The sequence below is a fragment of the Pseudophryne corroboree genome, chromosome 6 (assembly GCF_028390025.1).
Source record: "Pseudophryne corroboree isolate aPseCor3 chromosome 6, aPseCor3.hap2, whole genome shotgun sequence".
Lineage (NCBI taxonomy): Eukaryota > Metazoa > Chordata > Amphibia > Anura > Myobatrachidae > Pseudophryne > Pseudophryne corroboree.
The window spans coordinates 329794468-329811912 of NC_086449.1; the positions used below are offsets into that span (position 1 = coordinate 329794468).

The following is a 17445-nucleotide window of genomic DNA, read 5'->3' on the forward strand; positions in this document are numbered from 1 at the left end:
CACGATAATACAACATCAACGCGTTTCGGGGGTCTGCCCCCTTTTTTTCAAGATCTGCTGTAGTGGACTCCAAACCTCCTTTATATACTCTCAGGAATGTTCTGATAGGGTGTTTCAGATTCAATAATTGTTGGCAGCTGATTCCAATTTCATTCACACATACATTCTCATTGTATACAGATATGTAGCACTAACATTCACCAACTGCAATTCCCAATAGGTCCCACAGTGAAAACAATACATAGAAATACATAAGTTAATATATATAATCCGCAATATACAATATAAAAAAATATAAAAATATATTGTTCCCTGTTATGCATCAAAGGATAATAATCCCATTTCTCTAACGTCCTAGTGGATGCTGGGGACTCCGTAAGGACCATGGGGAATAGACTGGCTCCGCAGGAGACATGGGCACTTTAAGAAAGAATTTAGATTCTGGTGTGCTCTGGCTCCTCCCTCTATGTCCCTCCTCCAGACCTCAGTTTGATACTGCCCGGACGAGCTGGGTGCTGTTCAGTGAGCTCTCCTGAGCTTGCTGTGAGAAAGTATTTTGTTAGGTTTTTTATTTTCAGGGAGCTCTGCTGGCAACAGACTCCCTGCATCGTGGGACTGAGGGGAGAGAAGCAGCCCTACTCTCTGAAGCTAGGTCCTGCTTCTTAGGCTACTGGACACCATTAGCTCCAGAGGGATCGTACGCAGGATCTCACCCTCACCGTCCGTTCCCGGAGCCGCGCCGCCGTCCCCCTCGCAGAGCCGGAAGACAGAAGCCGGGTGAGTATGAGAAGCAAGAAGACTTCGAAATCGGCGGCAGAAGACTCCGTTCTTCACTGAGGTAACGCACAGCACTGCAGCTGTGCGCCATTGCTCCCACATACCTCACATACTTCGGTCACTGTAAGGGTGCAGAGCGCAGGGGGGGGCGCCCTGGGCAGCATATGTACCTCTTTTGGCAAAAGTACACATATATACAGTTGGGCGCTGTATATATGTATGAGCCCCTGCCAAGAAAATGCATGTTTGAGCGGGACAGAAGCCCGCCGTCGAGGGGGCGGGGCTTCTCCCTCAGCACTCACCAGCGCCATTTTTTTCCACAGCTCCGCTGAGAAGAAGCTCCACAGGCTCTCCCCTGCAGATTCACGGTGGAAGAGGGTAAAAAGAGAGGGGGGGCACATAAATTAGGCGCAAAAACACAATATACAGCAGCTACTGGGTTAACATTAAGTTACTGTGTTATTTCTGGGTTATAGCGCTGGGGTGTGTGCTGGCATACTCTCTCTCTGTCTCTCCAAAGGGCCTTGTTGGGGAACTGTCTTCGAAAAGGGCATTCCCTGTGTGTGTGGTGTGTCGGTACGCTTGTGTCGACATGTCTGATGAGGAAGGCTATGTGGAAGCAGAGCGGGAGCTAATGAATGTGGTGTCTCTGCCGACGGCACCGACACCTGATTGGATGGATATGTGGAAGGTTTTAAATGATAGTATGAATTCCTTACATAAAAGGTTAGAAAATGCTGAAGCCTTAGGACAGTCAGGGTCCCTGCCCATGCCTGATCCTATGTCGCAGAGGCAGTCAGGGTCTCAGAAGCGCCCACTATCCCAAATTGTTGACACGGATACCGACATGGATTCTGACTCCAGTGTCGATTACGATGATGCAAAGTTACAGCCAAAATTGGCTAAATCCATCCGTTATATGATTATAGCAATTAAGGATGTGTTGCACATCCCAGAGGAAACCCCAGTCCCTCAACAAGAACTAGGAAAAAAGATCTGCACTCTCAAATTTTATATTAAGAAATAGTAAAGTGAAATAAATCACTTCTAATAACCCCAATACAAAAATTAAAGATTTAATATACATCAATCTTGGGGGTGCTACCTAAGACAACCAATGAGCAACACATGATATGGAAGAAAGAGAATGGGGTTGTACTGGTAAGGTGCACAGGGGATAAATTAAAACATAACTTTTATTGTCACATTAAGAGGCCGTAAACCGGTCAGCATAGCGAAATATATGGTTAAAATTACGTATAGAAAAAGAATAAGGTGCTCTAAGATAGAAAAATAGTGAAATTAAAAATTTCTTTTTCATCCACTAGGGGTCACTGGAGTACTCTTGGGATATGGACGGGCTTCCGTAGGAACAGCACTGAATATTTAAATTTAGTAACACTCCACCCCTCCATATCCCCGAGCACATCCCAGTGTTTTTTCTGTGCTGAACGTGGCAACACCTGAATAACTGAAGTCACGGTTTTTTGAAGAAACTTTTATTTTTTCTTTTTCTTTTTTCTACTATTTGGACACATCCCTTTCCCCCTTCCAAAAGGCAGGGTCAGGGATAGTGCAGCTGCTGATAGCAGCACGGGCGTGTCGGGCCTCTCTGAAAGAGCTCCCTCACAGCCCACACATCCTCCTGCACAGGCTGGCCGGCGCTTGTTTAAGAAGCCCCGTCGGAGCCTCCGCACGTCTGCAGGAGTAAGGTATGTGAAACGGGGCGGTCAGCTCCCGCTGCCGCCCCGACGTGGGGGTACATAGTGCTTGGTGACGCCGCCTCCGTGCAGGCACCGCGGCTCTCCCCTCTCAGGCGCCCGCACGTTCGGCCACAGACCTCCGTGCAGGCACCGCGGCTCTCCCCTCTCAGGCGCCCGCACGTTCGGCCACAGACCTCCGTGCAGGCACCGCGGCTCTCCCCTCTCAGGCGCCCGCACGTTCGGCCACAGACCTCCGTGCAGGCGCCGCGGCTCTCCCCGCTCAGGCGCCCGCACGTTCGGCCACAGACCTCCGTGCGGGCACCTCTGATCGACTCTCACAGGCCGCCGGCCGCCGCAGCGCTAGCTTGATTAGCTGACGCTATTATACAGGAGCCCACCGCTGGGAAACACGAGGCACATAGCGCTCTACGATACCCGCTGGGGGCCCACACGCTGCGCTGCTGCTGTACTAAGTTAAAAGAGCAGGCAGCCATTACAGGGGGGACAAATAATGAAGCAGAGAAATACTGCAGCAGCAGATAAGAGGCTGCAGGGATTGTTACAGTATAATCAGTGAATGTAACCAGCACTAGGATTATATGTATAAGTTAGCAGGGCAGCCATTTTTAACCATGCTTCCTGTGTCTTCCTGCTGTGATTCCAGAACGTTCCAGTACTACATCTCTACTCCACCGGAGGCGCAGGGGTGTTAGTGGGAATTTGGGATCACATTTCATAGTACTGGCCACGTGTACTGCACTTGGCCAGATATATATACAGAGACACCTTATTGCTATTTTACTGAGTCGTGCAGGTGTCTGTTTTTTGTGTATTGTATTGTCTGTCGCCATAATGAGTAAGGCACCAGCAAAAACTAAAAAGCATATTTGCAAAGTATGTGGCAGTGTGTTACCGGATGCATCTACCACATGTACAGTATGTTTTGTGGATTCCGTTCAGAATACCATTTCTGCTCCGGTTTTACAACCAATTTCCTCACCGGACCCTCCGTGGGGTATGTTAGTAAATGTACTGGAGAGATTTCAGACAGAAATGACCGCGGCTCGTCTGGAGCGAGAAACGTTAAGATCTGAGTCTAGGGTGAGACCGCCAGATCTACCGGAGGCGTCTCAGCCTTGCGTAAGGTCCAAATCCATTTTGGGCAAACGGGATAATTTTCATATGTCTTATGATTTTCCAGTGTCTGCTATGTTGCATTCTGACGATTCCATGCCAGACCTCACGGAACACGATGAGGGTGAGGAAGGCGAAGTGGAGTCAGATAACGAGGATGTTAACAGTTCCGGCATTGATGATCTCATCAGAGCGGTACGGCAGTCTCTAAGGTTTCCTGAAGCTGAGCAGCCTCTCACCAATGATCAGGTCGTATTTCCTAAACGACGGAAGACGCCAGTAAGTTTTCCTGTGTCGGATTCTCTAAATCAGATGTTAGTAGAAACACGACAGAATCCAGATAAACGGTTTTCTATACCTCGCAGATTTAAGTCTAGTTATCCGTTTCCAGACTCGGTAACGTGTACATGGGAGAATCCACCAATAGTTGATTCTTCAGTGTCAAAGCTTACCAAGAAATTAACCATACCAGTGCCAGCAGCTACTACGCTTAAAGATCCTTCAGATCGCAAGATAGAAACTATGCTAAAATCCGTGTATGTAGCAGCAGGTGTGATGCTAAGACCTGGATTGGTTGGCATTTGGGTCACTAAGGCGCTCATAATATGGCTTACAGAACTCAAATCTGCTTTACAGGACGAAAACCTGATAGTTCTGGTAAATCAAATGATTGAGGCTGTAGAGTATCTCTGTACAGCGTCTACTGACGTCTGTCAGCTCACTTCTCGTATTTCATCTTCGCTAGTTACGGCACGAAGAGCACTCTACCTGCGTACTTATCAAGCGGAGGCAGAAGTCAAACGAAGTATAGAGGCGTTGCCTTACGATGGCAAGAAGTTGTTTGGTCCAGAATTGGACGCATGGATTAAGGAGGCTACGGGAGGTAAGTCTGTTTTCTTACCATTGCCTCCGCCTGCGCCAAGAAGAAGGTACGCTGGACCTTCGTTCAAATCCTTTAGACCTCAGCCCTTTCGAGGACGTGGCAGAGGATCAGCCACGCCTGCTAGACGTGGTCGAGGACGTGGTTTCCATCAAACCAACACAACTCGCCAAGACGCTAAGGTTACCGACAAGCCAGTGGCATGACGGGTTACCAGCCCATCTCGGTTCTCCAATTGTGGGAGCACGCCTTCAGACGTTCCATGGGGCGTGGTTCCACACATCCGCGGAGGGCTGGATTCGCAATTTAGTGTTAAAAGGTTACAAAATAGAGTTCGACTGTCTGCCGCCTCTGTGGTTTTTCAAGACAGGATTGCCTCTGTCGGACGACAAGAGGAGAGTTTTGCAAATTGCCATTCAGTCCTTACTGGATTCGGCAGTGTTGATTCCGGTCCCTGTACACCAACAGGGTCAGGGTTATTATTCAAGCCTGTTTGTGGTCCCGAAGCCGGATGGCTCAGTCAGACCAATATTGAACTTAAAGGGCCTCAATCAGTACGTAACTTACTACAGATTCAAAATGGAGTCTCTACGTTCGGTGATTGCGGGGTTAGAGACCAAGGAGTTTATGATTGCCTTAGACCTCAAGGATGCGTACTTACACATTCCAATTTGGCAGCCTCATCAGAAATTCTTACGGTTTGCAATACGCCAGAACCATTACCAGTTTCAGGCTCTGCCGTTTGGCCTGTCATCAGCGCCTCGGGTATTCACCAAAGTAATGTCTGTGATGATAGCTCACCTCAGATCCCTGGGAGTGACAATAGTTCCGTATTTAGACGATCTGCTCATCAAAGCTCCGTCTCAACAGATACTTACCCAACATGCGCTGCTAACATACAATGTACTGGTTCACCACGGTTGGATTGTAAATTTCAAGAAATCACATCTAATTCCGTCTCAACGCCTTCAGTTCCTAGGTATGATTCTCGATACGGTCAATCAAAGGATTTACCTACCACAACAGAAAGTACAAATGCTACGCCATCTAGTACAATTAGTGCTCAAGCCACGCACAGTGTCGGTACACTTGTGCATTCGCCTGTTAGGCACAATGGTGGCAGCGTTCGAGGCGCTTCAGTTCGGAAGATTTCACTCTCGTCCATTTCAGCTGAACGTGCTTGCCCAGTGGTCGGGCTCGCATCTGCAGATTCACCACAGGGTGAGGTTGTCACCAATAGCAAGAGTATCTCTGCTATGGTGGCTCAAGGAACACAATTTAACCGCAGGAAGACGGTTCGGAGTTTGCAATTGGATAATTCTAACTACGGACGCCAGTCTCAGAGGTTGGGGAGCGGTAATTCAAAATTGTCAGCTCCAGGGTCTCTGGGCGGATCACGAGAAATTGCTGTCTATAAATGTTCTAGAACTCCGCGCAATTTTCAATGCGCTACGACAAGCAGTGCACATGATTCGCTCTCAGCCTGTCCAAGTGCAGTCGGACAATGCGACAGCGGTCGCATACATCAACAAACAAGGAGGAACGAGAAGCCGCATGGCAATGCGGGAAGTAGCTCGAATCCTCAATTGGGCGGAATGCCACCAGGTGATATTGTCGGCCGTGTTCATTCCGGGAGTGGACAACTGGGAAGCGGATTTTCTTTATCATCCACTAGGGGTCACTGGAGTACTCTTGGGATATGGACGGGCGGAGCCGAACAAAGGCACTGAATATTCAAATTTAGGACCCTCCCACCCCTCCATATCCCCGAGTACCTCAGTGTACTGTCCCAGTGTTTTTTCGGTGCTCACAGCACGAACATCGGCTTGTGGTATAGCCACACTTGGATTTTTATTTTTAATTTTTATTTTTAATTTTTATTTTTACAGCTGGACGGAGCTTACACATAAAAAGCCCCGCCACAGCCAAGACTACAGAGCTGAGGCAGTCGTCAGCCATGATCAGAAAGGTAGGCTGGGGGAAACGGGGCGGTCAGCGCAGGCTGCCGCCCCGCTATGTAGGGGTTAATGCCTCCTGCGCATACGGAGCTCCGTCCGGCTGCACAGCAGGGGGAGCTCATACGCACTATGCCCAGCCGCTATGGAAGTCAGTCTGACACTGGACGGAGCTTACAGAAAGCCCCGTCACAGCCAGGATGAAAGCCCCGTCACAAGCTGGACGGAGCGTACAGGAGGTGCGGCACATGTCCTAATGGTGGGGTGTCAGGGCGGTCAGCTCACGCTGCCGCCCTGCTGTGTGGGGGTTTGCCGCCGCTGAAGCCGCCGCTGATATGCCCCGCTTAACTACGCTGGAAGCTCAGAGCGGCCGCACGTCACTCAGAGACGCCGGCCGCTCTCCCAGCGCTGATTACCCGGCACCGAGGTAGGACAGGCGCCGCCCGAGCCACAGTAAGTACCCGCTTTCTAACATGCACAGAGCGGCCGCACGTCACTCACAGACGCCGGCCGCTCTTCCAGCGCTGACACCGCACGCTGATGATACATGGCGCCGCCCGCTCTTCCGGACGGCTCCCCGGCGCTATACACAGCGCTCCCCTGCTCTCCCTGCACCCGTTCCCGCTGCAGGTAACATAGGGGAGACTACCGGGGGTAAGGGGGAGTAAATACCCATAGCAACAGCACCAAGGCTGCATGGGTTAATAAGACATAGTTTTCACAGAGCATGTCCTAAAATATGTTTCTAATTGTATGGATGGCATGCTTCCTGTTTCTGTAGGCTGCCATTTGATGTCATAAGTGTTCTATTAACTGGAATGTGATTATCACACTTTAATAGGCTATTAAGCCTATATTACCTGTATAATAGGCTATTATGTCTATATATATTAACACTGCAGCAGGTCCTGTGCTTTTCAGTGTATGCATGGCATGGGGGCCATTTTTAATCATTACAGTTTCTTCCAGTTTATAATTCTAGAACATTCCTGCCCTACATCTCTAAGCCACCAGAGGCAAAGGGGGTGTTAGTGGGAATGTAGTTCGGATTGCACATGTGAACTGCTTTTCACATAAAGAATACTCTGGTTTCTCTTCAGATCTAATAAATCTTTCGCCTGTTGCTAAAGATGTCCGTAGAGAGAAATAACCATGGGTTTCATAGCCTGGCTACGGCTGGCCTTAATATGCTTTTCAGCAACAAAAATATATATATGACACAAAAGAACTTCAACAAGTAGTGCAAGTGTCTGTCTGTTGCCTATTGTGGTGTCAGTCTGCATAGCTAGTAAGGCTCTAGCGCAGACTAAAAATAATTTTTAACGGTCCTATGTTAAGCATTGGCAATTCAAATTAAAACAGCGGTAACATCGGAGTCTCGGAAGTACTCCGCCTGCTATAACTAAAGATAGTCTTTTCAAAGGGCCAAGTTCCTTTGGGTACCAGGGTTAATGCAGAAACTTCGAGTGAGAAGGGTGCATTACACCAGCACTTATATAGTGCGGGGGTTTTGGGCAACATACATTGCTAAAAACCAGTGAGTCAAGGCCTCCATTTGTTTTTTAGAAAATATTAGTGGACTTTGACCACTATTTAATCGTTTCAAAATAACGCGATCCGCCATTGGCAAATGCGTCTGTGTTAAACATTTTAAAGACCCAGGATACATTTGGGTCATTAGTCTCTAGGTATGGAAACTATGAGATCACTGTTAAAAGAAGCTGCAGAGTATATCTGTAAAGCCTCTACTAACGCCTGTTTTTCATCGTAGCTAGTTCAGCACGACTAGGACAGAGCTTGGTTGGTCCTAAATTTGATATTCAGCCATTACCGCATCCAGTATCAAAACGGAATACTGGTACCGGCGTTTCATCCCTTTAGACTTCCGTTTTTCAAAGGCGGGTGTACAAAACAGTCACGCCTTGTAACGTCAGGACGCTACAGTCAGCAAGCCAGTGGTTTGATGACCTCTTTTCCAATTGTGGAAGCGCGTCTTTACATGTTACTTTGAGGGGTTTCCAGACTTCAATTCATGGATGTCTCAGCTATTTACAGATTAAAGGACAATACTGGCTCTGTCGACCGGTTTGGCAGGTTGCCATTTAGTCTCTGCTGGGTTTCAGCTGTCTTTATAATCCAAGCAGTAGTATACCAACAGAGTCAGGGTTACATATTCCCTCTGTTTGAGCAAAACCAGACGGCTCTGTCGCAATCTCAATCAGCAGGTCACTTACTGCAGTGGGAAAATGAATTTTCTGCGGTTAGTATTTGTTTATTGGAGCACAAAGTGGCATAATGGCACTTGATCTTCACAATGCGTATTTACCCATTCCGGTTTGATCTTCACGGGTTCTAGCGTTTGCAAATCGCCACAACCATTATCCATTTCGGGTCTACCGTTGCTTATCGCCTCGGGTATTTACCAAAGTTATGTTGGGGATGATAGCTCATCTCACATAAGAACTCTGTCTCAACAGAGTTTCTCTACCTTAGATGATCTGCTCATAAGAACTCTGTCTCAACAAAGTTCCTCTAACTTGCGCTACTAAGGTATACTGCGGTAGCAGATCAAGTTCGAAAACAATCGCATCTAATTCCGTCTAAACGATGTCAATTCCTAGGTAAGATTATAAATCAAAGACTTTTACCTACTACACCAGCAATAACAAATGTACGTCTAGTAATTAGTGCAAAACACGCACACTAGCGGTACATTGGTGTATTCACCTATTAAGAATAAAGATGTGTTTTCAATTTAGTTCGCCACCCTTCACTCGCGTTTCCCACAGAGGGAAAAGGGTGCATATACTCTGGACGACAGTCGCAGAGGGTCAGGATTTGTAGTTAAAATCAGCAACAAAGGTTCTAAAACACGACAGATTGCTGTCGATAAAGGTCCTAGAACTCTGTGCATTTTACAATGCAATACATGATTCGCTTTCAGTCTGACCAGGTATATACTCTGGTTTCTCTTCAGAACGAATAAATCTTTTGCCTTTTACTAAAGATTTCTGTGGAGAGGAACAACCATGAGTTTCAGGTAATTGTTTGATGCCTGTCTCACGCTGGCCTTAAGCAGTCAAACAAGGCAACGGCAGTTGCATACACAACAACCAGTGAGAACCAAGAAGCCGCATGGTAATGCGGCATGTGACTCAAATCCTCAATGGCTTAGAACACCATTATGTGAAAATGTCACATTACGTGAGTGGACATCTGTTAGACAGAGGATCTCACCCGTCAGGATTTGGATCCTGAAAACTGGACATTAAATCCAGAGGTGTTTCATATGTGAGTCCACAGAAGGGGGTTACCCTCAAGTATACATGATGGCATCTCGCCACAATTACAAAAGCTCAGTATGTGTACAAAACAGATCACAAGGGCAGTGGCGGTGGAGTCGCTCACATTCATGTGGTCATTCAGCATCGTGTATCTGGCTCCACCAGTTTCCGCTGCTCTCTCCGTTGTCAAAACGGCTCATAAGACAGTTTGTCACAGTCATACTGGTGGTAGCTCATGGGTTTCGGAGAAGTTTGCTTCTCGAATTTTCAAGGAATACTTGCACACGATCTTGGCCCGCTCATAATACGTCCAACCTGTTACATCAGGGAACGTTAGTTTACCCATAGTTACCTATGTACCTATTATCTATGTACCGCAGCTGCGGTTGACGGGGTGAGGGTGCAAACGCCCTCTTAAGAAATTGAGCATTACAGTATCGGTTATACTAACCATGTTACGAAATAGTAAGCCGTTTAAGGCAGCTCATTTTTACAAAATTTCGTGTGCTTACATAGGTGGTAAACCTCGGAAGTTTCCAACATCATCCTTCAAGTAACCCGTATTCTGTTAAACGGGGTGGGATGGAAAACTGCGTTGATCTGCACGAAGAGTGCAGGTATCTGTGTGATAAACTTATTGTCAAAGACGTTTGCCTCTATTGGCGTCTGTACACATCTTTCTACAAGGTGTCATCAAAGTTCACACTCTATTTATCCCACCTACAGCGCCAGGCGACTTGAAGTTGGGTTCAGATTTCTTACAGTTTTCATATTTTGAACCCTTTCAACAAATGGGAATTAAGTTTCTCACTTTGGAAAACAATTTTCTTATAGCCTTGGCTTCGGCAAGGGTTTTGTTTTCATATTTGGGTGCCTTGTATTCCAAGCCACCGTATTTGAGTTTTCTCATGACAAAGCAGATCTTCGGACGAATCACGCTTTCGTATTCTTCACATCAATATACCAATAGGGGTTTCCTGTGTGGACAGCACATTCTAGAATTCTGAATGTGGTACACGCATTACGCGTTTATATATGTCCCGAACGTCAACAGTACGTGATATGAATACGTTGTTTGTTCTCTATGATACTGCCAACTGGGGTTAGCCAGTTTCTTAGCAGACATTATCCAGTTGGGTAATAATAATGACTACAAGTCAGGTTTACTTTAAGGCTAAGTTACAATCGCCTGCGTCAGTAATAGCTCATCCCACAGGTCTGTGGGAATGTCAGACCCAGTGGGTCGTGGAGTGTCTAAAACGCGGCTATATAGCCTTCATGTGCACCATGTTTGTGCACGTTTACACGTTATAAATGGTGGCGCCATCAGCATCTAGCTTTGGGCTGCCTACTGTTACAAGTATCAAACAGCTCTCCCGCCCACGAGGGAAGCTTTGGTACGTCCCAAGAGTACTCCAGTGACCCCTAGTGGATGATAAAGAAAATAGGATTTTGGTACTTACCAGGTAAATCCTTTTCTTTGAATCCATAGGGGGCACTGGACGCCCACCCAGAGCAGTTTTACCTGGGTTGTTTTAAGCTCAAGGGAGCTTAGGGTAACAAGTTTTACTTGATTGATATTAAGCTCAGAGGAGCTTATGGTAACACATTTTCACCGATTGGTTCAAATTATAAAGTTCTATCGGTTATGGTGTCAACTGTTTAGTTGACAGTAAGGTTATGGGTCAACATTGTTGTTGTCCGTTATGTTATAGGTATTCTCCATTGTCAACCTCTCTATATCGTTCCTGTTCGCTCAGTAAAAAACACTGAGACAGTACACTGAGGTACTCGGGGATATGGAGGGGTGGGAGGGTCCTAAATTTGAATATTCAGTGCCTTTGTTCGGCTCCGCCCGTCCATATCCCAAGAGTACTCCAGTGCCCCCTATGGATTCAAAGAAAAGGATTTACCTGGTAAGTACCAAAATCCTATTATCTCAGTCGTCGGGATTTTCACCCAGGCGAATGGTCATTAAATCCAGAAGTGTTTCACATGTTGGTTCAGCGATGGGGTTATCCTCAGGTGGACCTGATGGCATCTCGACACAATCATCAAACGCCCCAGTATGTGTCCAGAACAAAAGATCCAAAGGCAGTCGCGGTGGATGCTCTCACTGTCGCGTGGCCGTACAGTCTTGTGTATCTGTTTCCACCGTTTCCGCTGCTCCCTCTGGTGCTAAAACGGATCAAAAGAGAGTCGCTCACAGTCATACTAGTGGCGCCTCATTGGCCTCGGAGAGCTTGGTTCTCGGATCTTCGAGGATTACTCGCAGACGATCCGTGGCCGCTCCCAATACGTCCAGACCTGTTACAACAGGGTCCGTTTCTTTACCCCGATTTAGCGCGGCTGCGTTTGACGGGGTGGCTGTTGAGACCGCCCTCTTAAGAAAAGAGGGCATTCCAGATTCAGTTATACCAACCATGTTACGAGCTAGGAAGCCGGTTACGGCAGCTCATTATTACAGAATATGGCGTGCATATATAGGTTGGTGTGAAGCTCGGCAATTTCCGACATCAGCTTTCAAAGTATGCCGCCTGTTGTTGTTTCTACAAACAGGGTTAGATGGAGGATTGCGTTTATCTACACTAAAGGTGCAGGTATCTGCTTTGTCAATTTACTTTCAAAGACGATTGGCTCTATTGCCGTCTATACGCACTTTTCTCCAAGGTGTACTCAGGGTACAGCCTCCATTCATTCCACCTACAGCGCCATGGGACTTGAATCTGGTTTTGGAGTTCTTACAGTCTTCATATTTTGAACCCTTACAACAAGTGGATATAAAGTTTCTCACTTGGAAAACAATTTTTCTCTTAGCCTTAGCTTCGGCAAGGCGTGTTTCGGATTTGGGTGCCTTGTCATGCAAGCCACCGTATTTGGTGTTTCATGATGACAGAGCGGAACTTCGGACGAATCCCGCCTTCTTACCAAAGGTAGTGTCATCTTTTCACATCAATCAACCAATAGTAGTTCCTGTGTTGACAGCACATTCTGGAACTCTGGATGTGGTTCGCGCATTACGCGTTTATGTATCCCGAACGTCTTCAGTTCGTAAGACGGATACGTTATTTGTTCTTTATGATGCTGCCAAGATTGGTTGGCCAGCATCTAAACAAACTTTATCCAGATGGATAAAACTGACCATACGTCAGGCTTACCTTCATGCTAGGTTACAACCGCCTACGTCAGTAACCGCTCATTCCACACGTTCTGTGGGAACTTCATGGGCAGCTGGTCGTGGGGCTTCTGCGACGCAGCTTTGCCGGGCGGCTACATGGTCTTCAGTGCACACGTTTGTGCGCTTTTACAAGTTTGATACTTTTGCGGCATCAGCATCTAGCTTTGGCCGCCTAGTGTTACAAGTGCCAAACAGCTCTCCCGCCCACGGGGGAAGCTTTGGTACGTCCCAAGAGTACTCCAGTGACCCCTAGTGGATGAAAAAGAAAATAGGATTTTGGTACTTACCAGGTAAATCCTTTTCTTTGAATCCATAGGGGGCACTGGACGCCCACCCAGAGCAGTTTTACCTACTTGTGGTTAGTTCTGAGGATCTTATGGTAACACACTTTCACCGACTGGTTCAAGTTACAAGTGCTGGTTAGGGTGTCAACTGTTTAGTTGTCAGTAACGTTATGTGTTAACAACGTTAGTGTCAGTTATGTTATATGTAATACTCCATTATCAACCTCTCTTAATTCCTGTTCGGCTCAGTAAAAAACACTGAGATGTGCTCGGGGATATGGAGGGGTGGAGTGTTACTAAATTTAAATATTCAGTGCTGTTCCTACGGAAGCCCGTCCATATCCCAAGAGTACTCCAGTGCCCCCTATGGATTCAAAGAAAAGGATTTACCTGGTAAGTACCAAAATCCTATTATCTCCACTTCGATGATTGCAAAAACTATCGATGGAAGTTGATTGGAATACTAATGAATTCACAAATAAATCTGTAATGTATACTATGAATAAATCAAGCCCACAATTGATGGCTACAGAAAACTTCCAAATCCCAGTGTCCGCTATGGTATGTGTATATTCTTATAGATCCTTTGTATGTCTCACACACACTACGACTAACAGCCCATATGTGTCAATAAATTATTTCCTTTTCTCAACTTTGTAGTAGAACAAGGAGTTGGTGTTTAAACGGATTTGTATGCCCTGGATTTGCTATCCTATACCGCTCGAGCGTTCACTCCTAATGTATACACACAGCCGTATCGCCAGTGGTGTAAGGTGTATTGATCAATGAAACTGAGCGATGTTTCATAAGGCGTGTGTCATTATGCTCATTGGGAATTAAAGAGACAACTTTATTGCGAAATTGACTAAATTGCGAGTGTGTTCTTCTATCACATAAACACTTCAATCACAAAAGTTACTTGTTTCTACCCCACTGTAACAGCAAAATAACTGTATCTGGATGGGGTTAATTAGAATGCTGATATTAAATGTGCGAGCAAGGGTTGGCACATTCGTTTGTGCCGTCAGATTAGATACCCTCAGTATTGATATTCATTATGATCCTGAATTGGCTACATTATAGTTTATCTGCTCCCCGTGACCACAGGTGAAAAATATATAAATGGTAATAAAGGCACTTGTAGGAGTGATTTATAAAAAGAATTATAGTCCGATTATAAGGTACTTCCTCAATTAGCAGTGTGCTAGCATGGTTTACTATCGTGAACACACTACCATGACTAATTGATTAATTATAATCCGATTGTAAAGTACTTCCTCAATTAGCAGTGTGCTGATATGGTTTACTATTGTATATACACTTAATACTGACTGATTTAGAGGATATTTCTAGCTGTAAAACCAGGAACAAACGTGCTGCTACGGCATATATTCAATCAGCATTAATCCACTTATCGGGCATTCCCGTGCATGTCACTTAGCCCGGTATCAAACCCTGTGAGTACGTGCTATAACGATGGTACTCAAAACATTATGTGGGTGAACATGCTGCATTGATATCTAATGAGTTAGCATTTGTCTAATTAACGGGTATTCCCGTCGTGCAGCAGTCCCACCCAAATGTTAAAACCCACACCAACCCAATAATACTGGAGGCACTTAGTTTTGCTGTAACGGCATATGTTAAATCAGCATTAATCTAACTGTCAGGTGCTTCCTCTATTAATCGTGTAGTGGTGTTTTTGCTATAGTGAACATCTAATATAGTAGATATCCTAAGAAACACGTGGAGTTGTCAATTGGCAGTGTTGCTAACGTAGTTCACTATCGTGAACACACTACCATGACTAATTGATTGATTATAATCCGATTGTAAAGTACCTCCTCAATTGGCAGTGTGTTGATATGGTTAACCATCGTATGTACATTAAATACTGACTGATTTGGAAGATATTTATAGCTGTAAATCCAGGAACAAACGTGCTGCTACGGCATACATTCAATCAGCATTAATCCGCTTCTCGGGCATTCCCGTGTATGTCACTTAGCCCGGTATCAAACCCTGTAAGTACATGCTGAGACGATGGTACTCAAAACATTCTATGGGTGAACATGCTGCATTGATATCTAATAAGTTGGCATTTATCTATTTAACGGGTATTCCCGTCGTGCAGCAGTCCCACCCAAATGTTATAACCCACACCAACCCAATAATGCTGGAGGCACTTAATTTTGCTGTAACGGCATATGTTAAATCAGCATTAATCTAGCTGTCAGGTGCTTCCTCTATTGGTCGTGTAGTGGTGTTTTTGCTATAGTGATAGATATCCTAAAAGACACGTGGAGTTGTAAACTGTACAGGTAGGTATGCTGCAAAGGCACATATTCAATCAGCATTCGTCCGTTTGTCGGGCATTCCCGTGCCTGCTGTGTAGCATAATATCAGATCTTATATGCATAAACTGTGGAGACAAACATTATACACTTGAGATTATGAGGGTGAACATGCTGCAGCGGTACATAATGAATCAGCATTTGTCTGATTAACGGGTATTCCCGTTTCACCGTGCAGCAGTACAACCCCCAATTATGAAAGTTAACAGATAAGGTAGTTATTGCAAGAGCATCAGCGTGGAGAAAGATGCCGATGCGCGCATTTCGCATATAGCTTTGTTAAGCTTACAGGGTTTGATACCGGGCTAAGTGACATACACGGGAATGCCCGAGAAGCGGATTAATGCTGATTGAATGTATGCCGTAGCAGCACGTTTGTTCCTGGATTTACAGCTATAAATATCTCCCAAATCAGTCAGTATTTAATGTACATACGATGGTTAACCATATCAACACACTGCCAATTGAGGAGGTACTTTACAATCGGATTATAATCAATCAATTAGTCATGGTAGTGTGTTCACGATAGTGAACTACGTTAGCAACACTGCCAATTGACAACTCCACGTGTTTCTTAGGATATCTACTATATTAGATGTTCACTATAGCAAAAACACCACTACACGATTAATAGAGGAAGCACCTGACAGTTAGATTAATGCTGATTTAACATATGCCGTTACAGCAAAACTAAGTGCCTCCAGTATTATTGGGTTGGTGTGGGTTTTAACATTTGGGTGGGACTGCTGCACGACGGGAATACCCGTTAATTAGACAAATGCTAACTCATTAGATATCAATGCAGCATGTTCACCCACATAATGTTTTGAGTACCATCGTTATAGCACGTACTCACAGGGTTTGATACCGGGCTAAGTGACATGCACGGGAATGCCCGATAAGTGGATTAATGCTGATTGAATATATGCCGTAGCAGCACGTTTGTTCCTGGTTTTACAGCTAGAAATATCCTCTAAATCAGTCAGTATTAAGTGTATATACAATAGTAAACCATATCAGCACACTGCTAATTGAGGAAGTACTTTACAATCGGATTATAATTAATCAATTAGTCATGGTAGTGTGTTCACGATAGTAAACCATGCTAGCACACTGCTAATTGAGGAAGTACCTTATAATCGGACTATAATTCTTTTTATAAATCACTCCTACAAGTGCCTTTATTACCATTTATATATTTTTCACCTGTGGTCACGGGGAGCAGATAAACTATAATGTAGCCAATTCAGGATCATAATGAATATCAATACTGAGGGTATCTAATCTGACGGCACAAACGAATGTGCCAACCCTTGCTCGCACATTTAATATCAGCATTCTAATTAACCCCATCCAGATACAGTTATTTTGCTGTTACAGTGGGGTAGAAACAAGTAACTTTTGTGATTGAAGTGTTTATGTGATAGAAGAACACACTCGCAATTTAGTCAATTTCGCAATAAAGTTGTCTCTTTAATTCCCAATGAGCATAATGACACACGCCTTATGAAACATCGCTCAGTTTCATTGATCAATACACCTTACACCACTGGCGATACGGCTGTGTGTATACATTAGGAGTGAACGCTCGAGCGGTATAGGATAGCAAATCCAGGGCATACAAATCCGTTTAAACACCAACTCCTTGTTCTACTACAAAGTTGAGAAAAGGAAATAATTTATTGACACATATGGGCTGTTGGTCGTAGTGTGTGTGAGACATACAAAGGATCTATAAGAATATACACATACCATAGCGGACACTGGGATTTGGAAGTTTTCTGTAGCCATCAATTGTGGGCTTGATTTATTCATAGTATACATTACAGATTTATTTGTGAATTCATTAGTATTCCAATCAACTTCCATCGATAGTTTTTGCAATCATCGAAGTGG

At 45.2% G+C, this 17445-nt stretch overlaps 1 protein-coding gene, 1 non-coding gene and 1 pseudogene across 4 annotated transcripts in view; all 3 read left to right on the plus strand.

Annotated features, from left to right (window-relative positions):
* Positions 1-17445, plus strand: part of CLK3 (CDC like kinase 3) — a 177346-nt gene that overhangs the window by 113914 nt on the left and 45987 nt on the right. The gene's annotated exons all lie outside the window — the stretch shown is intronic.
* On the plus strand, positions 7530-7615 carry LOC134938779 (U5 spliceosomal RNA; annotated as a pseudogene).
* LOC134938683 (U5 spliceosomal RNA) lies at positions 9407-9521 on the plus strand. The gene has a single exon (XR_010181193.1). It is a non-coding gene; the product is annotated as a U5 spliceosomal RNA (small nuclear RNA).